Here is a 26552-nt window from a genome sequence, read left to right on the forward strand (position 1 = left end):
GTGAATATCCCCCTCATGATACCCCAAAAATTTCATCTTGATACGGAAACTAATTTTAAGAATACTGCTGATACACCGTTGTAACCCCCTTTTCACCTTAGTATTCTTAGCTATAAAAGTAGTTGCAATAGAAGCAGTAATTTGAGTTGTTTAGTAGTAATAGTAGTTGAATTAAAATCAGCAGTGGTAGCAGTATTAGTAGTTGCCAAAAAGTAGTTACTTTTGGTCAATTCATCTCCCGCTTTAAGAAGTCTCTGAAAGTTCCATCCTAATGCTCAAATTAATTCTTGAGATACGCCATTTTGACAACTTGTATGCAACATAATGTGTTTTGATTTAGTTCAAATTTCCCCTCAGTATTCTGTCAAATTTTAGCTTTTATAAAATTAGCCTTAATAGTAGTAACATTATAGCATTAGTCCGTGCAGCAGGATCAGTAGTATCAGTAAATGTTGCATTAGCAGTAATGCTAACAGAAGTAGCAGCAGTGTTAATAACTGTAGTCACATGTGCATGTTACCTTTCCGTAGGTTGAAATTCCCCAATTTTCATCCTGATACCGTAAGCTGCTCCAAAAATATTATTGATATGCCTTTTTACAAATTGTATACACGTTATAAGTTTTAATTTAGTTCAACTTTCCCTATGCATTTCCTCAGATGTTCATTTAAGTATCCTCAGCCTTTGTAGTACTCGGTAAAAAATAAGAAGTTTTACAGGTAGTAATCATAGTGGTAGTAGTAGTAGTAGTAGCTTGCAAATATTGACTTTTTGGTCAACTGAGCATTTTCCTTATCATTTTCTGAAAGTTCCAAATTAATATACACTGTCACTCTTGTGTAACAACCTTTTGAAAACCCACTTGCTCATAACATATTTTGATTTAGTGCAACACTTCCCTCAACATTCTCTAAAAGGCTCACCAGAATACCCTTTTTCTTTTTTGGAAAGTAAATTTCAAGCATACACACATTTCTCAGTAATATATACTGTATACAAATGGATGAATTACATAAACTACAGCCCATGCCCTGTGAGAAGTGAGTTTGGGCTTGACATCCCCAAAGACAAAGTTATTGGACCTTTCAACCTTGCTGAACGAAATAAAACATTACATTGAATATGCTTGGGAAATTTATGAGCAAGTATGGAGGCTGGTTTCCCTTCAATCATGTTTGACTCTTTAAAATAGAACTAGGATTTTCAATTTGTACAATTTGTACAAAAACTCCTTTTGTACGAATTGCCAACCGGAGATAAAATGAAAGAAACAAATTGAAAATTATAGGGATGATGATTTGGTTTTGGATTTTGACATGGATAAGGTCGTCAACGTCTAGCCTACCTTTGAAGATCGGAAACATCTCTTGAAAATCAGAAACTTCTCTCAAAAACAGCTCTATATTTTGTTTTGAGAAACTGGTATCTTAGGATATTCTCGCATAAAAAATAATCTAGATAGTTTATAAGTCTGAGAAAATTCGTTAAGAGTATTAATTTTTTTTATGACGTCATGTACTATGTTAGTACATCATATTAGCATTTCTTATGGCATAGCTAAGACGCACGTGGTTAAAAGAAAAGTGGCGGTGTGTCAAAAATGAATATGAATAGCAAAGACACAGGTTGTTAGAAGACATCTGACACCGAGCATGTGAGAGATTCAAAAAGGAAAATGACGAGCAAATACACACGCGGTTATAAGAACAGCAGCGGTGTGTGAAAAATGAAAATGACGAGCTAAGACGCAGGCAGTTAGAAGACATGCGGCACCGAGCATGTGAGCAAGTCAAAAATGAAAATTAAGAACAAAGACACACGAGTAACATAATAAATGTATGTTCTGGACCACTCATCAAATCAATTAAATATACCCCCTTTCAATTGAATTTGCACTACTTTAAGCAAAAATTTCCAGCATTTGTACTATTTTCCATCCCAACATTCAAAACAAAAACAAGTCCGAAAGTAAGAAATTAAATTAGGTCTCATTTTTATTCTTTTTCACAATTTAAACACGGCTTCTAGACCCCATTTAGATCAACCCAACAATTTACCCCATTCTCAATTGAATTCATACCATTTTAGAAGAAAATTTTCAACATTTTTACAGTTTTTCATCCTGAGCATCAAAACAGATCAAAGATCAAAGCAGGTCTTGTGAAATAAGAATTTGATGAATTTGTGAAAAAAAGTTTAATGTTATTCAATTTTTTCCCATACTACCAATAAAATGTATTAATTTAATATTTAGTGGATAGTTAGGTATCAATATCTAAATAATTGATTTTATCTTTATTTTTTCTTTCAATAACCTTTAAAATGATACCTTTACCTAATTTTTAAAATATCTTTTCAAGATCAGCTGCTTTAAAATCAAAATAGGTCAGCCATTTCATCTTTAATTATCAATAGTAATAACGGGTTTGTAAGGAGTAACAACTTGCTTCACTGCCATTTATATACAGAAAAAAATTATTAAATAAAGTTAGTCGAGGTGGATCTTCGACAGTCACTGAGGGTGTCAACAAGAGCATCACCAGGGATTCAGTTTAAGTCCCTTCCCTAAAATCATTGCATCCAATAAGCCTTTCCACTGTTCATCAAGATGTTTAATGAAGTATCTCTTATTATTTGAAACTATATCTTTAAGAGATCTCACATAATTTAACTCTCTTTGATTATGATCTATCCAATCCTTGCCATATTCAATCGCTCTAGTTTGAAATAAATCCAGTCGAGGTTTAATCATAGTGTTATACATGGAACGAGCTTCATCTTTTATAATTTTTATGAAAGTATTGAATAATTGAGAATTGTTGATATTTTTAAAGAAGTCACCATTCCCACTACCATACTGACTCTTATACAATAATTGTTTCTTATTGATCAACATTTATTATAGATAAACTTTATTTAATAATTTCATGAAACTTTTTTCAAATCCCAAACATATTCAATATTCTCTCCAGTCAGATCAATAAATGTACCTAAGTGATCAATTATAGTCATTTTAGCACGTTGATATATTCATTTCGATTGATTGGAAGATATTGCCTTTCTATAGGAATCTCACAGAGTAGCGTTCCAGGTTCTGTTTTTGGAGCAAAACTCCAGATCACATCAAAGGTTGTATTCCCATTCACAATTGAACTATCCACTAATGAGCAGTGAATATGTATTTTATCAACATTTCTTGTAATATTAGGAACTTTAGTACCTTCATTATATTTATTACTTAGCTCAGCTTCATTTTCAAATCCTAAAATAAAACATAAATCACTATAAAAAGAAATGTATAATTCTCTTTCAAAATAATAACAAATTTCATTGTTGCTAGATTGGATGATATACTGATTAAGCTTCGATCTAGGGATGAATTGAAATAACGAGTTAAGAAATAATTTAAACCCTCTTCATCAAACAAACCATTGGGTTTAACAACGTTAACCCATTCATGCTTAACTTTTTCCATGTATTCTACGCACTGTTTTTATATTAATCAATGATAAATTAACAATGATAAGAAAAAGATTAAATAAATTAATCACTAATATTATACTGTGGGTATAATAGTGTACAATGAGTTAAAGCTATTTCATAATCAGTGTTTCAATCTAACGTGATTGGATTACTTGCATATGACTGTTCGATTTCACTTTTGTTACCACTAATAATAATCAAAACCATTTATTAGAAAAGTATTTTTCTTCATAAAATTAAAATTCTGTGATAGTTGTTGCATATAGTATTAAAATCAAATTCCTTAATAATTTTGTTTTTTGAATAATGAATCTAGCAAGTTAATAGCTTCATTTCTCACTTCATCAGATGTATATCCAGCAGTTCTGCTACCTAGAAAACTATATAATTTTTCAATCATATCATTTGTATCCATGTAAATTCCAGTTCCTAGCTGAGGTTGTATAACATATAAGTTACCTCTAATTGCTTTTAACCCTCTCCTGTAGATTTTTACGAACTGAGAAATTTTTTCTAGTTCACTATAGCTCACACCTTTCATCTTCCCTCTGCATCTTTGACTAAGTGTTCTTTATTCATCTATTACCTCTAGAAAATATAGATAATTGTTTAAATTAAAGCTGAACATTTTAAAATAGAGTTTCCTTGGATAATATTCCTTATTGATTTCTTCCAAGAGTTCATCATCTATACCAGAGTCGACATTTGCAATGAAATTTGGCTTAATTAGGGGTAAAATAGTTTGACTTGAGTGAGCTTGATTACTTACTTGTAAACTTATTGCGTTGCTTAAAGATTGATCCTATAGTCTTCTTAATTTTATCTCATTTTCATATAATTCATCAGTAATCATAAATCCATTTTTACCTTTTGCTTCAACGATTGGAGCACCCATCTTTTCAGCATATTCACGAAATACAGCTTGCTCTAAGGAACGTTCTTGAATTATATTGCTATGTATTTTTTTACTTTTCACTATACTTGCTAATAATTTATTCAACTTTATAGGATCCATTTATAGAATATTATTAAATAGCTTTCGAGAGTTCTTTTTCATAAAATCACCAATAATGAGTTCACCAGTTTTATCTGACAGTTCATACTTATTAGGGGTTGTATGTTTCACTGCAGCTATTTGAAACCCTTCAATTGTATAATTTGATTGGTAACCTTTACCAAAAACACCCTTGCTTTTATTAATTCTAACCAACATTGAATTTGTTTATGGATGGTTTTTAAACTTCGAAATCAGGAAAAAAATAAGTGTAGACCTTGTTTTCATTTCCTGTCTACTCGCCTCTATTGGTTTCATTTTGATCGATCGATGATAAAAATTGTTATAATTATCAACGAAAGAGGGTAATACATCTATCCAACGTTTTGTGTTGTTAAGAGTAAAATATTTCCATAATTTCTCTTTGATTGTTCTATTAAACCGTTCAACAATTTGAGCTTTCAATTCACTTTCAGATGAGAACCAGGGAATTTCATGACTTCAAAAAATATTTGAACGTTTTTCAAGTGCTGGATAGTATGAGGTGAAGAATAAAGCGGAAAGTTATTTCAATAACCAAAAAGAAATCAATAAAAATGATGTTGATCAAAATTGACAATTCCTTCCAGATGTAATTGGTTCAGAGAGCGTTAAGAAAGAACAGAATATTGACAATTCGAATTTATTTATAAATAAAAAAAAATAGGAGTTATAGATATCCCAGAGTATATGTTTAAAGAAAAAGAACAGGATAATAAGCCAAGTATTCAATTGATTAGATAAAATTCCCTTAAAGTTAATATTTTAATGAATTCAAATTGTGCTGATTTTGAACCACTTTTTGACTTTGTTGTTAGAGATTTAAAAAATAAAATTAATGATAGAGATAGTTAAAGAGTTCGAGTTAAAACACGTGTAAAATTTTATTCTCAGAAGGATAATAAAGAACTCCAGCCTATTCATTATTATAGCTACTCCTGGATTTAATAAAAATAGTTACATCAAACAAAGCCATCTAATTGGTAACCATTTGAATATATACACATTAGTCAAAGAGAATACACCTATATCAGGCTTACAATTTGAAAGAGACGATGGAATTGATTATAGAATGACAAGAGTGCCAAATTATGTTGCGAGGTACTTATAAAGAATTGCCTGAAATTGTAACAGATAAATAAGGTTGTATTAATATAAAAAATAATAATAATAAATGCTTTCTTTGGTCAGCACTCGCTTATTTTCATCCAGCTAAAATCATGTAGACCGACTATCAAACTTTCAAAAGCATGAAAATGAATTCAACCTTAAGGAAATTACTAATTTTCCAATGAATTTTAAAGATATTTATAAATTTGAAAACCAATTTAATGTTAAGATTTGCTTATTTGAAATAAGTGAAAATAAAATGGTTAGACCTCGTATTCCTAAAACTATAATCAATGGAAAAACTGGTACACATGTGATTAAATTACTCTATTTTGAAGGATTACTAAGCATACATCGAAGAATTATTTTTACACCTACTGTGGAAGACATTCAACAGAAGAGAAAAAGTTTAAAAAACATTTTAAAAAGGATGACTGTGAAGATCGTGACATCGTTATGCCAAACTCAGGATCTAAAATTGAATTAAAAAATAAGGCTAAACAAATGAAAGTACCTTACTATGTTATAGCTGATTTTGAAGCGTATAATGAAGAATTTAATCAAAAGTAAGGTAAAAAGACAATTAAAGTGGCAGAGCAAAGGTCATTTGCTTATTGATTCCAAGTATATTTTTCATTTAATAAAAGACAAAATAAATATTACGAATATTTCGGTGAAGATGCTAGCGGGCAACCACCATAACCGAAGTGAGTACAAAAATAGCCAATGACTATGAAAACAGACAGAGAAATCATGTTTATATACGAGAACAAGTAAGAATAAAATGGAATAACAAAATTAATAAAAGCTGTCATATTTGTGAAAAGGAAAAAGTACACAATAGTTTTAATTTGAATCATGACCATCTGACTGGTGATATACATGTATTTACTCATGCAGAATTTAATAAAAACTTTAGAACCCCTAAATATATCCCTATTGTAATATCCCTGTTGAATCTATTGTAACATCCCTATCAATATACCTGTTGAATCCCTATTCCAATGCATAGTCTCTCACAATATGACTCTCATTTGTTTCTTAGAGAATTAGTACCTGATCAAGGTATTTTTGATTCAGAAGAGTATTTATATCATTTTATAAAACAACAAATGTTAATGAAACCCAATGCGAACTGCGTTTAATAGATTCACTCCGTTTTATGGCTTCATCGGCTTTCTGAAAATTTAACTAAATGTGAATGTAAAATAAGTTGCAATTGTTTAAGAAATATTTTCAATTATGCTTCTAATGTACTTAAAAATAGTAAAGAATTCAAAGAAAGAATAAAGAAAGGGATATATTCCTAAGAATATATTGATAGCTATCAAAAAATAAAGGATACAAAATTACTTTCAAAAGACAAGTTTTATTTTAGATTAACAGGGAGAAATATTTCTTAAGAACAATATATAAGAGCAAAATCTATTTGGAAATTTTTAAATGTAAAAAACTATTAGATTATACTAAATTATTCCTAAAAAGTGATGTTTTAATCTATCAGATTTCGTTGAAAGCTTTAGAATCGTATGTTTCAATGATTATAAACTAGATTCTCTGCACTTCTTCTCAGCACCAGGACTAACATTGAAAGCTTTTCTAAACACTCAAAAGCTATATTCCATTATTTTCTGACGCAGATATATATATATATATATATATATATATATATATATATATATGTATATATATATATATATATATATATATATATATATATATATATATATATATATATATATATATATATACATATATATATATATATATATATATATATATATATATATATATATCTTTATTGAAAAAGGAATAAGAGGAAGTGTATCTCAGTGCATGAAAAGAAATGCTAAAGCAAATGATAAATATATGAAAAACTTTAGTTAAACACAATCTTCAAATTATTTTATATATTTAGACGCTATTAATTTATATGGTTGGGTAATGTCTTAAAATTTACCTGAAAAAGACTACCTTTGTTAATATACCCGTTTATCTAAAAGAAAACAACAACTCAGACTATTACCAACAATTAAAAGATTATGTTCAGTCAAAAATGAATAAGGATAGTGTAGGAGCCATTTACGAAGTTGATTTTGAATATCCAAGAAAATTATAGAATTTACATAAGGATTTACGGCTAGCTCCTGAAAATTTCCAATATAAATTAAGTACAACTTTAAATACTAAAAGAAATTATTTTGTGCATTATTTGAATTTAGGATTTTATTTAAAACATGGATTAATATTGAAAGAGGTACATAGAATACTAGAATTTACTGAGTCACCCTATTTAAAAGAATATATCAATCATAATACTAAATTACGACAAAAGGGAACGAATGATTTCGAGAAAGATTTTTTGAAACTCATGAATAATGCTTGGTTAGGGGAAAACAATGGAAAATGTTAGAAAAAGAGCTAGTATTGAAATAATCACTAGTGATGAACAAAGACAAAAAATAGCTAAAATACATAATCTTGGATCGAAAATAATCTTTAGCGAGACCTGCTCGGTAGCCAGAATGGCCAAGTGAAAATTAAAATTAGATAAACGTATTTATACTGGATTTAATGTATTAGAGTAATCTAAGTTACTGATGTATGAATTTCATCATTAATACATGAAACCAAAAAAAAGTGAAAAGATTGACTTATGTTATATGGATACGGATAGCTTTATTTATGATATTCGAACTGAGGATTTTTATGAAGAAATTAAAGCAGACCTTCATATTATAAAAAATATAACCCTTAAAACTTCCCTGCAGTCAATAAAAAAGTAATAGGTATGATGAGGGATGAATTATCTGTAAAAATAATATCCGAGTTTTTAGATTTAAGATCAAAAATGTATGTTTATTTAAAAGAGGTTGACGATCAAACCGAGCAAAGAAAAAATTGAAAGGCATCAAAAAGAATATCGTGAAAGGTAAAATAACATTACAAAATTATAAAAATATATTATTCGGATAAGGGGAAAGCTTATCAGAAGTTCAGTATACTTAAAAAGCAAACAAACATAGATTGTTCTAGAAAAAATAGCTCTAGACCCTAATGACACTAAATGAAAGATTTTAAAAATAAAGAAAATACAGCACCCAGGTGATTTGATCCCTTGAAGCTGTAATCTATAATACATGAACTTCAGCTATAAGCTATAAACTTCAAAGATATAAGCTTCAAAGCTATAAACTTCAAGGCTCAAGCTATAAACTTCAAATACATAGACTTCAAAGCTATAAGCTTCATAGTTGAAGTTTATTTAGCCAAAAATTTTACCAGGTAAATGGATAGAAAACTAACTATTAAAGTATAAGCATGTGGAAAAATTAAAGATCGTTTTAAAAATAAACATTTGCTAGCACCTCAATGGCCGTTCCGACTATTGATTTGTAGTAACTCTAGATGGGGTACAACCAATTTACTCTTGAACTTATGATTTATGATTACTTATATTTTCAAAAAATTTATCTGTATGCTAAAGATCTTAAAGAAGATACACATAAAGATTTAACGATTAATATGAATATCTTGTAAGAAAATACTCACATGGACCTTTTTTTCGAGAGCAATGATAAAAGTGATATCATGGATATAGATGAACTAGATCCCAAGGTTCAAAATTTCGTCATCTTTGACCATTTTGTAACACCAAAAGATTAGAAAAATTTAAGATTCGTGAAAGGTAGAATAAGAAATACATCAATAATTCATATTTCTCAGAGCTATTTTGATATATCTAAGATTATACGATTAAACTGTAACTATTTTGCCCTTTTCAGTTCAGTTCAGTTCATTCGGGTTTATTAAAAAAAATTATAACAGTCATAATATACTTAATCTCTCATCTCTATGCAAAAACTGCATGCTGACTCCCATATCACCTCAAAAATAAATACGCACTATGGCTCTCCCTCCACTCCCTCCATGGCCCCTACCAAAAAAACATCCTTACAAGTCCCCACCTCTTCATCCAGGAGCAAACCACTCCAACCCCCACAAAAAAACTCAATAATAGCTAAAATCACTTTTCTAATTAGATTCATTATTCAAATTAAACTAATTCAAAACAAGATAATTTTTTATTCTCTTTTTGAAAGAACCAAGGGAGCTCCTACCTCTCAGTTCAAGCGGTAGGGTATTGTAAGCCTTAGCACAGACGATGTCAGGCGAAAAATCCGACCTCACTGTTGGCGTATTTCGAATATGGATATGTGCAGATAGTCTTGTAATTGGAAGACGCTATTCGGATACCAAACGGAATAGATTCCTAAGAGGTGGTGGAAGCAAGCCGGAGAGGAATCTGAAAGCAAAAACCAAGCAGGAAAGCTGAAACAGCGATTTCAGCGAGAGATAATCTTCTGTGTATTTGATGATCTTCAAGGCATTCTTGTGGATGGAATCCAGTTTTTTCAGCTGGGATTTGAATGTTGATTGCCATACCATTGCGCAATACTGTAAGTGGGGTCTAATGAGTGCATTGTAGAGAAGGGTAAGAATGGTTTTTCATCTACTATTACTCCTAAATATTTTGCACATCCATTTACTGGTCGTTGAACCTTTCCACGAGACGTCACAATTCCGGTTATTTCTGGGTGAAGGGTTCCTACCCTAGAAAATAGTAGGATGCAAGATTTTTCTACATTGATGACAAGTTTGTTGGCATCCATCCACAGATAGGTCTCTTCTATGATGTTATCAAGCTTCCGCTGGAGTGAAGGCATATCAAGTCCGCAGCAGGTAATTGTAGTGTCGTCAACGAATGCTATAAGTTCATCTTGCTCGTTAGTAATGTCCTCAGATTTTTGATCAAAGCATAGGTTACAGCATTTTTGGTCGCTATGATTAGGATTAAGGATACGAGTTAGGTCATTTACATGGACTAAAAACAAAAGAGGACCGAGGATTGATCCTTGGGGCACACCAAATTTCACAGTAGTGTCGTTTCTTGGGTCGTCACCAATGTAGATGCACCTATTTTGAAGGTAAGATTCAAACCATTGAAGGGCTATCCCTCTCACTCCAATATGTTGCAACTTTCCCAGTAAGATTGTATGATCCATGGTGTCAAATGCTTTCTTGATGTCAATCAATATAGCAGCTGGCAGGAGACCTGAGTCAAGTGCTCTGCTGAAGAATAAGCTTAGGGATGCCAGAGGATCTTCTGCTGAATGACCAGGTCTGAAGCCGAACTGACGACTATGAAAAAATCCTTTTTTTTTCGAGAAACTGGTAAAGTAGTCTTTGTAAGGGTTTTTCAAAAACTTTTGAAAAAACAGATAATATGGATATGGCTTGGAAGTTTGATGGATCGTCATGAGGGCCACCTTAATGCAGAGGGAATATTCTTGCTTTTTTTAGTATCGAAGGAAAAACACCACTTCTTAGAGACAGGTTTATTAAATAAGTTAATGGCTCTAGGATAGAAGGGAGGACTGCTTTCAGGGCTTTCGTGTGTATCCAGTCAAATCCAGATGCTGATGTGCCTTTCAAGGTCTTCACAATTATCTCTACTTCAGTTGATGTCACAGGAATGATTGCCATTGATTTGGTGCATGCTGAATCAAGGTAATGCTTGTAGGGTTTGTGGGGACTTTTCGCAGAATTAGATGTAATTCCTCCTATCTTTGCGAAAAATGTACTGAGTTCTTTTGCAACCTGAGTGGGTTCCGTAACAGCCTCCCCGTTGACAAAAAGTTTGGAAGGCAATTCTGCTTTCTTATCATTTGGTCGCAAAACCAAATTAATGACCTTCCAGACTTTTCGTCCATCCTTCCCACTTTCAGATATTTTATTATTCACATAAATTCTGTTTGCTTTCCTCAGAACTGATTGAAGGCATTTCTTATACGTCTCATATCTCTCTAGGTTTTCTCGCCTTGGGTGGTTTCTGTAATTTGCCCATAACTTATTTTTCTTATTTATGCATATGAGTAAGCTTTCGGTGACCCATGGACATAATGGGGTATTTTTTCTTCCACGGTTTCTTGGTTTCTCTTTAAAACAGCATGCTTTATATGCAGCTACAAACGCATTGTGGAAAATTTCAAAACCTTCATTCACATCCTCATTTGCTAGGACACTGTTCCAAGAAAATTTTTTTTAACTCATCATTTAACAGTTTAAGATTCTCCTCTTTAAGATTAATTACTTGTAGACCCTGGTTAGTTCTTACGAGTGGAGTTGGTATCATCGCCGTGTTGAAGACAGTGTGTATAGGAAAATGATCAGATGTGTCACTGGTGATGACTGATACCTTCGCCGGACATAATGTAGAAAAAATGTTGTCAATCAGTGAGTGTGTACTTTCTGTTACTCTGGTTGGAATTGTAATTGAAGGGTAAAGATTAGACCCTGACATAATAGTGAGAAGACCCACTGAGCTATTTCTTAGAGGAAAGGCTAGATTAATGTTAAAATCACCCATGATGATCACATCTTGGTTCTTGTTTCCTATCAGCTGTAAAATCTGAGTTAGTATATCCATAAAAGCAGAAACAGAACAAGAGGATGAGCGATATATCTCTCCAATCAATATCTTTTTCTTAGAAGGCCCATATAGCTCAAGGAAAAGTGATTCAAAAACGCCTTCAACATTCCGGCTCAGTTGATTGTTAATATGCACAGCATATTCATTCCTCGCATAAATAGCCAATCCTCCTCTGCGAGCTTCTTTTCTATGTAGAAAATTTGATTTATAGCCTGGGATATCTAGGAGGCTATCCGTTTGTCCTGTAAGGAATGTCTCACATAATCCAATTATGTTGGGTTGCAGTTGGTGGCACATTGAAGTTATTTCCATCAACGACGAATATAATCCTTGACAGTTAAGTTGAAGCACAGAGAACTGAGACTCAGAGTGCCCCTTGGTTAAATCTATTAAATCAACATATTTACTTCTAGGATAATTACTTTCACTAAATAACGGCAAATCATCTTCATTACTTATTTTTTCATCACAAATTTTCTCTAAATCCAAAAAGGAATTCTCTGACTTTTTTAACCGGTTATAATCTTTTGGCAATGACGAAGTGATCAGCCCCCGGGATGAAGAATAGGAACTCATTACTTACCTAATAATTTCCAGGAGACAAGGCCATATCTTGAAGTGTAGCAAAAGCCATGAGAAAGACACACACCCGTAGGAACTTTTTTTGAACTCTGAAAGAGAAAAACAAAACAAAGAAAATGGAATAACATCGATCTCTCAGGTAGAGAAAGAACCAGGAGGTTCACTAAATAAAATTTACTTATACTAAATGAACAAACTTGGAAGCTTAGGAAGTAAATATCGGAAGTAAACAAAAACAATATATTGACTAGAGTTAATGACAAAGGAATATTAGTAAAAATACCTTAAGAGTAACAAAAGAAGATATTGATGCAGAAAATAGAAGAATGAGAAATGTTGCAAACACAAAAAAATTGGGCAGATGCAGTTAATTTTTCAACTTTATTGGTATACTTTAAGGACTTTATGCAGTTATCTGAACGTTTGGACAGTTTCAAAAATGTTATAATAAATATACTTGAAAAAGATCCCGATGAAGCATTTCAAAAGATAATGAAAGGAAGGTTGAAGTAAAAATCAAGTCTATGAAGTTTTTGCAAAAGAGTATTAAGTAAATCATTATCTCCGAATTTTGTCAATAAAAATAATTCTCTAATAAACAGAATATCAGAATTTCAAAAAAAATTAAAACGTGTATCGATGCGAAACAAAATGTAAAGTGCTAGTAACGCATACAAAAGTGAATGAACTAGAGCCTGTTAAACTCTTACTTCATAATAGACAGGTGACTAAGATTGAAAAATATAAAAATGAAAATAATGGATGCAATATCGATGTATCCTTCTAACAACTACTTCATAATCGTCCAAGATTATCGTGCTTATCACTTCTTGATAAATTTGAAATCAATAAAAAAGCTGACTTTATTGAATAAACAATTCATTTATCCTCTCTTCAAAAAGTAAAAATGAACAGATGTTTTAAGAAAAAAGAAAATTGCCGAATTCGAATAGAAAATATTATTGTTGGCAAAGAACCTGTTAAACTATTGCTTAAAAGAAATCAAATTGAACGAACTGAGGAAGAAAAATTGAAGAATAAAGATGTCTATATAATTATATCGTTTCTTCAACTGATTCAAAATGGTAGTTTACTTCCATTTTTAATACCATTAGCAGCTGCAATAGTTAAAGCTGCTCCAACGTTTGGTGCAGCTGCATTAGGCATATATACCGAAAAGTAAGAAAACATTACCGTTTAACATTACCGGGGACTTTAACAAAAGTTCGAGGTTTAAAATTACCAAGTACACACAAAATTGTTGGATCTGGATTGGAAGTGGTTGTTAAAGCTACCAAAAAAGGTGATAGACCCCATAAAGGACAATTAGAAGTGGTTCAAGTACCTAAGCAGCGTGGAAGACCCAGAAAAGCTGTTGAAGCTGAGATTTCAAAATTCAAAGAATGAATGCTTCCAAAAAACAAGGAACGTCAGAATGAAAAAAAAAATCACATGATACCGTTGACAAATATTGATATATAGAATGAATTAGGTCATATTCCTTATTTTCAAGGTGTTTTTTCTCAAAATAACCTACTAAGTAAAATAAAGAAAAAAGAATGTGGTGTAATCAATTATAACTGTATGGGATCGCCTGGGACGCATCGGACTTGTTATTTAAATGATCCCAGTTACTCATCGGACTTGTCATGATCCCAGTTGACAGTTCTGATTGAAATACTTGAAAATTATTTTAAGAATAGTAGAAAAAAGGCTGAATATAAAACTGCTTATTTGTTCTTTTTAGAACTATTCGCTATGTATAAATCAGTTGAATTGGCTAATGAAGAAACAATTAAACGAGATAATAAATTACGCAAAACATTATATAAAATATTTTGAAACAGGTGAAATTAAATGGTTATAAATATTGCGTAAAGTCTGTAGATTTTAACACAAAAATAAAACCCTTCTTACTTTCTAAACTATTTTCTCCAAAACTTTAAAAATACAATCCATCTTTTTTCTAAAAGTATACACGCGACATGTTACTCATATGCAATCTAACTAAATAATGCGTCATTACGTAAAGTTTATTTTTTAACAGCAGAATTTGTACAGATTTCTGACACAATCGCCCTAGACTTGTTTAAGCTCTATTACAAGAGCTGGTTATTATTACATTAATAATTTATGTACAGTTGAATAAAAAAATAAAAACCGAATCAATTATTAGATATGGTGAATTTTTTTTGCAAAACCCCTCCCCCAGGCTGTTATATATTTTTATTTTCTGTTTTTTTTTTGGTATTGGTGATCACACATCAGCTTGGGATTCGAGGAAAAACCCGCAAGGTTTTTGTTTGGAGGGAAGCTGGCTGCTTCTTACTCCTCAATCTTACTCCGATCGTTTTGACATCATCAGCTGCTACACCATGTAACAGTGAGATTCGAATTGTTGGATTGCAACCGATGATCAGTCGATCGCTTAGCCAACTAGGCCATTCCAACATGCAAGGAGACTTTATACATTCTTTTTGTGTTTCATTTTACAAGCTTCTAGTGAAGTTTCTAATGACACGTGTTTAGAATTCTTCCCAGAAGTCCGGATAACAGATTCTCTTGGGAAAAAAGCACGAGCTAATTAAAAGAAAAATTATCTATTTGCACCTAGGCATTTTGATTCTAAAGCAGCTGATCTTGAAAAGAAATTAAAAATATTTGACAAAGGTATGATTTTAAAAGCTAATGAAAGAAAAAATAAAGTTAAAATAAATTATTTAGATATTTATATCAAACTATCCACTAACTATTAAATTAACATATTTTATTGGTAGTATAGGAAAAATGAAGTATCATTAAACTCTTATTTCGCAAGACCTGTTTTGATCTTAAGGCTCAGGATGGGAAACTGTTAAAATGCAGGAAATTTTTATCTAAAATGCTCTGAATTCAATTGAAAATGGGGTAAATTGATGGGGTGATCTAGCTGAGGTCTAGAACCCATGTTTACATTGTGAAAAAGAATAAAAATGGGACCAAATTTTATTTCCAAGGACCTGTTTTCGTTTCGAATGTTGGCACGGAAAAGTGTAAAAATGCTGGAAATTTTCGTTTAAAATAGTGCAAATTCAATGGAAAAGGGGGTAAATTTGATTGATTTGTTGAGGGCTCAGAACGAACATTTACTTTACTGCACACAAGCGGTTAGAAGACATGCAACATCGAAGATTTGAGCGAATCAATGAAAATTAACCTGGACAGAAGAATCAAAACATGCCAAAATTGAAAATGATAGCAATGATGATTAAATTTAGGATTTTGACATTGATAGGGTCATTAGTGCCTACCATAACTTTGTTAAATAAACAAAGATTCGGCAGTATATATTTTTCATAATGGCGAAAGACAGGCCAAGGTAAAATCAACCGGACAAATTGAAAATGATTGGGATGATTATTTGGATTTTGACATGGACAAGGTCGTCATTGCCTACCACACCTTTGAAAATCAGAAACTTTGACTAGATAAATCAGTGGAAAAAAAAAGTTTTTGTCCCACCCCCGGAACAATTCAAAAACAAAGGATCAGCGATAGGTCTTTCATAATGACAAAAGCCAATCCGAGGCAAATAGAAGAAGTTTTTACCGCTGATAAACTTTGATGGGTCTTAAAAAGATAATTAGAACGTTGAATTTTCCAATCAAATGAGCTAGCAGTGATGTTTTTACGACCACCCCTTACATAAAACATTATCTGCACCGGGGCATAACTGAAACTACTTCCCCCATGCTCCGGAGATTGTGTCCACCCCTGAGCTCTTTGTAATTTGATCATTAAATTATATTGAACAAAATGGCTATATCAAAATGTTGATTGGACACATTTGGGAAAAAAGGCCTTGATCAGGTAGTTGCCCTATGATCACTTTTGAATCTTAAAAAGAGCACTATAACTGCCCATTTCCAATCAAATGATCCCCCTCCAAAGTTTATATGAATACACCTTCCAAATGAAGTGCCGCTGGGAAAAATAAACGATTAATAATAATATCAAACATTGGAGCCATATGGCCTTTACTATAGGCAGTACTACAACGGAGCCTCTGATTAGGCCTCTCTAGACATTTCTTGAGAGCTTTATCAACACTTTTTGTATATTTTGTTGAAAGAACACCTAAAATTTCATGGTTATCATAAAAGTAAAACAGTTATTTTTTTGCCTCATGACTATTGTCATGGCTTCTATGTTCCAACCAATCATAGTCCAGTAACCAAAAACATTTCATAGTAACTAAAAAGTAAAACAGTAAAAATAATATTTTCGCCTCATGGGTATTACCATGGTGTCAAGGCTAATACACTGAAACAATTGAAGCTCTGTTTATAAAATTTCGTTTTCACCAGTACAGTTTTGGTTGTATCAGTGTGAGAAGGGATTGAACTACAAAAATGGAATATCTACAAATTATAATACTCTGTGTCTATTTTTTGTCCTTTATGACCGTCATTTTCATGAATGTTCTATTTTTGTAGGCTCTAAGGAATATTTCATTGAGAAAGACAATCATAAATGACATTATGAAGGAATCCTGTATTCTAAATATCTTAATAATATTTGGAATAATTTTTCTTTTGATTTACCATCATATATTTGAGATGAACATGATATTTTGCCATATTTTTCCTATTTGTGGTTTATTAATCATTTACATTAACCTATTTTGCCATTCTCTTTGTCGTTGACTCATTTTGCTCTCTTGACATTTACGAAAAAGATTCAACGATGGTCAGAGAAAAAATTAATATTAACTACCATATTTATTAACTTGTTGCTCTTGCTTCCTTACTTATTTTCTTTGAAATACTACAAGAATTGTAAAATATTTAAGAAATATGAATAAATAGTAATATTTAATATTTAAATATTTGAACAGGTATTTTAAACGAAACGCTTGTTGTTGAAGAAAATATAGACCCATTGATATTGTTCTACACTCCTCAGTTTACTCTACTTTTTCTTTCTGTTTTTCTGGCCAGAATCGAAGTACGGTTGAAAAATCAAGTCGATGTTCATATTGGATTTAGGCAATAAAATATTGTCACAGTGAAGGTTCTAGTTTTAAATGGAATCTGTCTGATATTGATGAACGCTTTGAGTGCTGCAGTACGTCATCTCGTATGTAGAAAAATTGAGAAAAAAAGCAGATGCAGTGCCCAAATACTTTGGTTGTTTCTTACCTCCTCTTACATGGATAATTTTTAGTAAAACAATTAGTCTTTATTATAAAAACTATTTAAAATCCCTTTTTGGAAATGGAAAAAGTGTTTAAACTTTAAACTCTAAGATACTATTCTTTGCAGATAGTTATAAATGCAAAGTTCTTGTTAAGCAAAAAGTTCTTAAACAACTTTGTATTATTAAAATCCAGAGTTCTGTTAAAGCAAAATTGGTCATAAAATGCTTCATAGCCAGACTGTATGAAGGACGTAGTGAAAGATATATTATGCCCGAGTTAAATTACAATTGAAGCATACCTTGGCACAATAGTAAAGAAAGGCGTTCATTTTCCTTAGCGAAGAGAATGAGAATTTGATAAGATAGAACATTGAGGCTTTAGCTGGGCTTTAAACGGACTAGAAACTACCAGAGCCACTGATCGTGCAGTGGTAACCTGTACACATAGAAAAATTCAAATGACCTAAGAATATAATTTATTGGAATTCTGGGCTTGGTTACAGATTGAAGTTTGATGAAAAAAACAACAACAAAAGTTTGTTATCAAACTTCATATATTACAAATGCGGTATTAAAACCTATTTAGACACTAAGTTTATTTATATTCAAACTAGATTTTTGTGACAATAGAAATTTTTTTGGTGCTTATGAAATGGTTTTATTTATTTTAAAACGAAAAGGCTAGGTTTCAAGGCAAAAAAAGGGCTAATCAAAACTAAAATCTGCAAAAATATTAATATTGTGACCTCATGAAAAAATTCGCTTTTTTTCCATCCGATATAAGAAATTAAACAGATATGACAACAATTTAAGCCTGATAACACAATACAATTAGCTGAGTTACCTGCGCAATACTCGATGCCACAGATCATTTCTTTTTTCATTTTAGCAGCGGTTCGCAACAGATTTTTTACCTTGCCGCATCTAGGTATTTCTTAAATACTGATGTCCCCCTCATCAAATTTAATTTTTTTTTTTAATATTTTCTTGGCCTTCATCCACAGACTGTGTCCTATCCCTATTAAGTAGCATTGAACAAAATTTTTTGTACAGCCCACTGTTTAAAATACGGTCTGTCAGTCGCAATCCAAAAACAATCCGTATACAAATTTTCTAAAAAATATCTAGCGAATCCTTCTCCTTTTTTCCGAGTGCTCACACCTCAAAACCATACTTGACCACTGTCATGACTCTATTTTGGAATATAGAGGGCAATGTAGACCATCTTCAGACCTCTTAACATATAGAGGAGGAATAAACGGTATGGTTTGTTACCAGCATCAATTTAATCAATTAATCTACTTATTCTTTTAAGATTTGACCAAGTTAACTTTTGCAGACTGGATTTGGGGTTGACAAAACCAAAACACATTTGATCCTCAATTACCTGATTCCTTGTGAAATTTTAATTTTAATCCAAAAACAACGGATAAAGTACCACTGCTCTTTCTGTCCCTAACCTTCATGGAATTTAGCTGTAAAAATCCTTGGGAAACTACATTACTGTACTATTACACCAATTAAAAGCTGCATACAACCCCCATCCCTTAAAATTACCAAAACCAGTGAGCCTAACTGTGAAATTTTAATCATAACCACCACAACGGTTGAATACTTGTAATGCAATATCATATAACCAGGTTAATGTTTCGAACCTATCCTTAACTATTAAGGACTACAACTCATTAAAATGTACTTACCATTTTAATTATTGTCAAACTACACTATTCTGGTGTATTATAATTTGTGATAATTTGTGACCGATGTGTAGAATTCTAGGTTAGAAGGAGAGACTATGAAGATGATTTTGCTACCCTGTGATACATAAGACAACAGAAGAATTTCACTTTTACATTTTACCTTGCCTCAAAAGTTTCATCGATTTTTTTTAAACTTTAAAAAGTTTTTTAAAAGTTTTATGACGTTTTTCTCTCCAATTTGTGTCACAACACTAAAGTTGTCAAACCCTGGGAGTTTTCAAGAATTTGCATTTCATAAGAAAAAAGCGTATTGTGAACACCGTACTAATTCCACTTTTATCAGGTCATCATTAAAAATTGATCATTATTGAAACCCAAAATAAATGCGGCTATGTTTATAAGTTGATACTCGAAGAATAGAAAAATAGTAAGTAAAATAGAAGAATAGTAAAAGTCTAGGACACAAATCAAACAGTCCCGAACGTAGAAAATCAAATGAAAAACAATCAAATCATGGGAAAGTGGTTGGTCAAAATATACGTCTTTGAATTTTCTGTTCTTCTAATTAAACATTTTTTCACTGGGTTAAGGAAATTCCACAAATATTAACCTGTTTCGAGCTTAATGTTATTTGAATTTGAAACCAGCACCTACTTATTTTCTAGTTGTAATGAAACTTTCCTCCTCAAAGAAGAAAAATGCTTTGAAAAAACAAAACGCGACATAGATATTTCATGTGGCTTCTTTCCTTCAGCCAGAAAATTCTCCTTCAGCTGTCAACACTAGGTTTTCACATGAAGACACAAGAGAGCCAGTTGTTTTGTCCTCAAAGAGCATTACCCAAATATTTTTAAGGCACAATGTGCTATTCATCAGTCTAGCCTGAGGTCCATACATTCTGTGTAAAAAAGACAAAGGTTAGACTCCACTTGTTTGTGATAAACAGGAATTGCTGCCATGAAACCAATACATTGGTTCCTTAACATTATTAAATTAGTCCTTGATTCTCAAAGCATTGAGTTAAAAAAAAAAACATTCTATAATCTTAAATCTTTTTTAATATTTAATATAGTAGGTTGATACTTTTAAAGAATGATAGAAGTATGAAAGGATAGGGGAAATATCTCCCCTTGTAAATTTTAGTTTTAGTTTTTACGTTCTAACATTGTCCTTTGCATCTATTTGATAAAAACTCACTTTTTTAGTTTTTATTTGTTTCTTGTTTCAAACTAGGGTTTACCCCAAATTAGATATGGGATGGTTTACCCTTAGTCACTTGATTTAATTATTTTCAACGTCAATGTTTACATAACAATGTCTTGGAAATTATAATTATCTGTTGAAAGTTTGCCACTTCTTGTGTACAAAATAAATTTTGTATCATTATTTGTGCGTTTATAGGAGGGATTCTTTGTCCAGCCAGCACGCTCCTGTTCGGGGCTGTTTATTGTGCTCTTGTTCCCGATATTTGCTAGTAAGCACATGAAAAGGATATTCCCTTTTATAACATAAGTTTTTTATAATAACTAGGAAGCTGTCACCACTCAGTACCAATATTGTATACTTATTAATAATTTAATTAATAATTTATTTTTATTATTAAAATCAATAATTTAATGACTTCCATCGCTTTCCTTTTGTCCTAATCTGATCCATCAGTAAAAAAGTTTCGTACAAACCCTTCTTCTTTTCTACAGGGCTTCCGCTTGTTTGACTAATATTTGAGCTACATTTCCATCTTTCCTCCCTAAGAAAAAATCTACCACAGCCCAAACTAGTTTCCCCAAACTGATTTCACGCATGTTCTACATTGTCAGATTTGGAATTAATATCCATATCTAACTATTCCTGGAGAGTTCCTCTCAAATTTAAATCCTGTAGTCTATCAATGCCGAAGCTTCCCGAACGATAGGGACAAGTTTCTTAATGATTAGTATTTTAAAACATTCAAAATCAGAAATTTAATCCCATCAAAATTGTAAATATTTCAAATATTTGTTTGCTTTCAGTTTTAGTGCTTCAAAAAAACTAGTTGCGACCATTTGTATCGTCAGGTAATGCATCTATTGAAAATAAAAATTCATTAGGAAAGAATAATGATCACTCCTATGTTGGATTATGAGTTTAAATCAGGGGTGTATCAGCTCCACAAGGAAGGTGAAATGTTTGGCGATTTCAAGGCACCTCAAAAGAGGGGGGGGGATCTTAACCCAAAAAGATGACTAAGTTTAAGTATTTTATATTAAACAACAATCAAATGATCTAAACTTTATTCTTTCTCTTCCGTGGTGCTTAAAGTGCCACATAATCGATTATTTTCAATTTCCTGATTTCTTTGATTCAAACAACTCCGTCTCTCTGACAGTTGAAAATCTTTTCGCACTTTCTCATTTGGTATTAAAATCGACAGCAACCTTCATGAAGAATAAGAAAGCAATAAGAACAATTGTTAGTGGCGCAGTAGACCGGCAACTAAGTTTCCTCAAGTTTTCACCAATCTTCTTTTTTTTGGCTTTATTTTATTAATTTAATATAGATTCTCAGTAGCCTCAATCATAGATTTACTGTCTCAAATATCAAGTGTTTTATGCATTTATGTATTTTAATTCTTAAATAAAACTACGTATATATGTTAATAATTATTTAAAGCTTCATAAAGTATGAGGCACGTTGCCAGCGAAGTTCTAGTGGAAAATAAAATATTAAGAACATGTTAAGCATTACAGCAGAAATTATACATAAGCTATAAGTGCGTCTTAAGCCTAATAACAATTTAAGATTTGTCATTGATAAATCGTTTATTATTAATTTGAAAATTTCGAATACAGTCATTTGTAAATCACTTTAAGATAGCGTGTCACCAATCAATGTGGATAGCACAACGAACAAAATTGGACGTGAAAAAAAGCATATTGGAAAAAAAATCTCTTTCAAATAATAAGCCCCAACTGGTGAGAGCATCCTAGCCTAACATTAAATCTTAGCAGTCACGTGCGGGTGGAAAACAGTTTTAATAGTAACAAGAAAATGATTTTATCAGGAAGTAACCAATTCCCTGATACGCATCAATTGCTGACGAAAACCCCAGTCCTCTATAAATCAATTGTAGATAGGGTGCTGTCTATCACTGTGGATACCAGAGCAAACAACAAGAGACATGAAAAAAAAAATCAAGTTACAAGACAGAAGGAAAATAAAACTTTAAATAATAAGCCCAAAACTGAATGAATGCATACTAACTTAACATTACAACAGAAGATCTCATATACAAGTAGTAAACGGCTTTGATTTTAATAGAATTCATTTCTAAAAAAATTTCATTTCAAAGAAAAAAATTAAAAAGGTTTCTCTCAAGATTTCCCTAAATATAAAGAAAATAATAGAGTTACAAAAAACAAAGTTCAAGTTAGCTACATTTGAATTTCTTTCGGCACATCTTCATCCTGTTCGAACATGACATCACTATAATACGAGCCGATTCAAGCCAATTCTGAATCCTGAAAAATAAACAGCTTCAATTAATTAGTTTATCTTTTTCTAAGAGAAAGACAATTTATGCATCGTTTTAATTGCGTATGAGAAACTTTACTAATTGTATAACGCAGTTAACACTCAAAACCCAGTTGTCATGTAAATTGTATCAATTAGCTAGTGAGTTTTTTTAGCACCAACTGGATTTTCAAATTACGACCCAGGTCTTATTTGAGAGTTCTGTAAATGTAAAATTAGAATGACCCCAAAAAATAATACTGAACTTATATTTACAAAAATTTAGGGCCTGACCAATATATCGACCGACCGATATTATCAGGCTGATTTGAGGGTCAGTGTCATTATCGGATATCGGGAAGATATTACCGGTTATTGGCCGATATTTTTGTATCCGTAACTTGTCCAGAAGAGAATATCAGATTTCCTCAGGTAATGTTTGCTTGTCTAGTCTTGTGGGCGGAGCCACCAACCAAGTCTGACCATGGTTGAGAGATTAGCAGAGGTGAGGTGAGTCAAATGAAGTCAAAATATATTTATTGTCAATAGACACCTGATGCAGTAATGTTCTAAATGTATGGTGACTTCACGAACATACATCTTCTACCAAAACAACTAAAAATAATACAATAAACCATAAATTTTCTGTTTAATGCATGTTCACTTGCGTGGGTGAAAGATCCAAGGTTCAATCGGTTAAAACCAAAATATCCAGTCAGGGGCGCACCTAAAGGACAGAAAGGGTGTTGTAAGGGGGAAGGGGGAGTTCCAAAGTGTCACCACCACGTGTCAAAACTTTGTAAAATTTGCTTATTTACCTTGGAAATTTAGCTCGTGTATCTGCATTTGTAAGCCTACTGGCTGATTTTCAACACAATCTTTAAATCACTCCTCCAAACTTAAACTCTAGCTGTACCCTTGCATCCAATGTCCCTAGTATTGATTCGTTTACACTCATTTGACCAAACTGTTACCATAGATTCCAAAGAAATTTGACAACCGATTGGATTAACAATCTCAGTTTTTTGTTATCCTAACTGGGTTTGGAGAACTATGCTCCAGCCATGAATAGCATATTGTGTACAAAGGAAAAAACCTTTGACTTTTTCTTAGCTGGAACCTAGTAAAGAGCGAACTTACGTTAATGATGGCTATGCTTCCAAGAATAACCTTTTAACATAAACTTTGTCTCCTGTTTGCTCAAGTGATAGGTCTTGTCTCTATGTCAGTCCCTCCACCTGTATTTCTTCAATACTTACGTCCTATACGCCTCCCTTTTTTGTGGTTGTGTTTGATTCTTCCTTTCTTTTTTTCAATGATTTGTCCAAATTTTGCTTATCTTTCTCCTGTATTGATCATGTGTTTGCTCCTGCCTTTCCGTGCAGGATTTGAATTTCAGATTCCATGATAGGCAGAAAAACGTTTGATCTTACATTAAGTGCAAAATATAAATAAGTCCTCTATTCTTAGTTTCCGTCATTAGGCCTTGACAGAGTTATAGCGTCCTAAAAACTGTTAGTGGTTTTATGAAGAAAAGTGGACAGTTTAATCACTACTGTTATTTTTTGTTACTATGGGATAGATTATTTTCTTTAACAGGTGTTGGACCAATGGTCCGAATTATCCGATAAATATCTTTTTCATAACTTAATTCGCTCTCTAAAGTTAGTGTTCGCGCCGGGACTTCACTATTAATTAAAAATCATTTTCCATAACTTTGAGCAAAGCGTAAATTCAGACTCATTACTCCCTTTGCCATATCAATCTTTTAGAAAAATCAACAAATTAAAAAAGGGTAAAAATTCGAACGGACAGTGAAACATCCAAACGGCAAAAGCAGCTATGGAGCTAAGTTTTTTGCTAAAGCCCCATTGATTCCCATTCTCATGTAATTGTGATGCTGGGTGAATCACAGTCATTTTTTGGGAACTGCCTATATGTTATCTGTCTCGACTAGGTTATAGGTTTTGGGAAGTTGACCAATTTCAGTAATAAGGACTTATTCCAATACTATTGATATATGTTATGCGAGGGAAAATATTTGGAGTTATGACTCTAATGATCAGACCAGCTTAAAAAAAAGTAGTTATTTTTTCAGTTTATGCAGGAGATAACCCTCCCCCCCAAAGAGAAGTAGCCAAATTGACGCATAAAAAAAGATTCTTAGAGCGATTTTTTCCTCGGAGAGTGAAATTGATAGGGTACAACAACCTAACCGAAGATGCCGTAACTTATTTAGGTTCTTTAACTCAGAATTTAAAGGAGTAGCTTCAGCATCACTCTGTCTCCCTTTGTGAGGCAGAGTGATCACTCTCCCTTCATGAAAGTTGAAAGGAGACATAAAAAAGCAACATATCTTCAAGGGAAGTGCTTCTTTAATGTAAATCATAGGTCGTGCAATAGCGCTGCCTAAGTAAGGAGTGATTTGGGCACAATGTATTCTTTTTTTCCACCATGGCACTTCATAGAGAAGGAACTGTCATAGAAACTTTGGAAGGAGCTCATTCAATCAAAAATTGAAAATTCTAGTGCCTTGTTTAAGAGTAAAAAGTGACTGAACGGCAACCAACCCCCTTCCTAGCCCCAATAATTTCCCAATCACATCCAATCAACATTTTGAGATAGCCTTTTGTTCAGCTTAGTTGAAAGGTCAAAAGAGTGTGCCCCAAGAATGACTAAGTACATTAATTTGGAAGTTTCAGGAAATGATTCATTTCGTGCGCGCTGGAGGATGCTATTACATATTTAGGATATTTATTAGCTTTTTTGTGCTGCTGAACAAGGGCCTCTCAGGATTTACTTTAGTAATACGGGGCCCTTGCCAGCAAGTCTCTGCTTCATAGATTTTTGATTTGGTTATTAGCCAATCTAGGGGAGATTATTGAATAATGTTATGTCTCTCACGAAGTCGTACTTTGATCAGAAGCACACTGAGCTTATAACGAAGATTCTTAGCCTGGAAAAGGGGATTGAAGCTTTGCGAAATGAGAATTTCGAGCTTAAAGAAGAAATTACGGTTCTCAAAGCCGAAGTAATATATCTGAAAAAGTTTTATCTTCAAGTTTAACTTGTTTCCAAAAGACAGAACATTCTACTTCCCGGCATACCAAATGTTCAAGGTAGTAACTCGGAAAATGCTGCTCGTGAGTTTCTCGCTGAAGTAGAAGTCTGTAACGCGAATTCAATACCATTCGTCAAGTGCTATCGTTTGAATGGAAATAAAACATCAGGCTCTAATACTAGGGCAACGTCTAGGATTATATCTAAAGCCGGGCCAGTTTTCGTGACTTTGGCTAATTTAGCAGATAAAGACGCTATTAGGAAAAATTGCAGTAAACTGAAAGGATCTGGAAAAAGCATTACTTCTGATCTCCCACGTGAATTGGCACGCCGTAAAAAAGAATTGCCATCTTTTGGCTACAATCTGCGTACGCCACCTGACAGTCCAACAAAAGCTGCTGAAATCCGAGTGATAACGAAAGGG

At 32.4% G+C, this 26552-nt stretch overlaps 1 protein-coding gene across 2 annotated transcripts in view; it reads right to left on the minus strand.

The window, feature by feature from the left end:
• LOC136027581 (exosome complex component 10 homolog) overlaps positions 1-26552 on the minus strand; it is a 291574-nt gene that overhangs the window by 172791 nt on the left and 92231 nt on the right. The window lies entirely within an intron of this gene.

This window comes from Artemia franciscana, chromosome 1 (assembly GCF_032884065.1).
Source record: "Artemia franciscana chromosome 1, ASM3288406v1, whole genome shotgun sequence".
NCBI lineage: Eukaryota > Metazoa > Arthropoda > Branchiopoda > Anostraca > Artemiidae > Artemia > Artemia franciscana.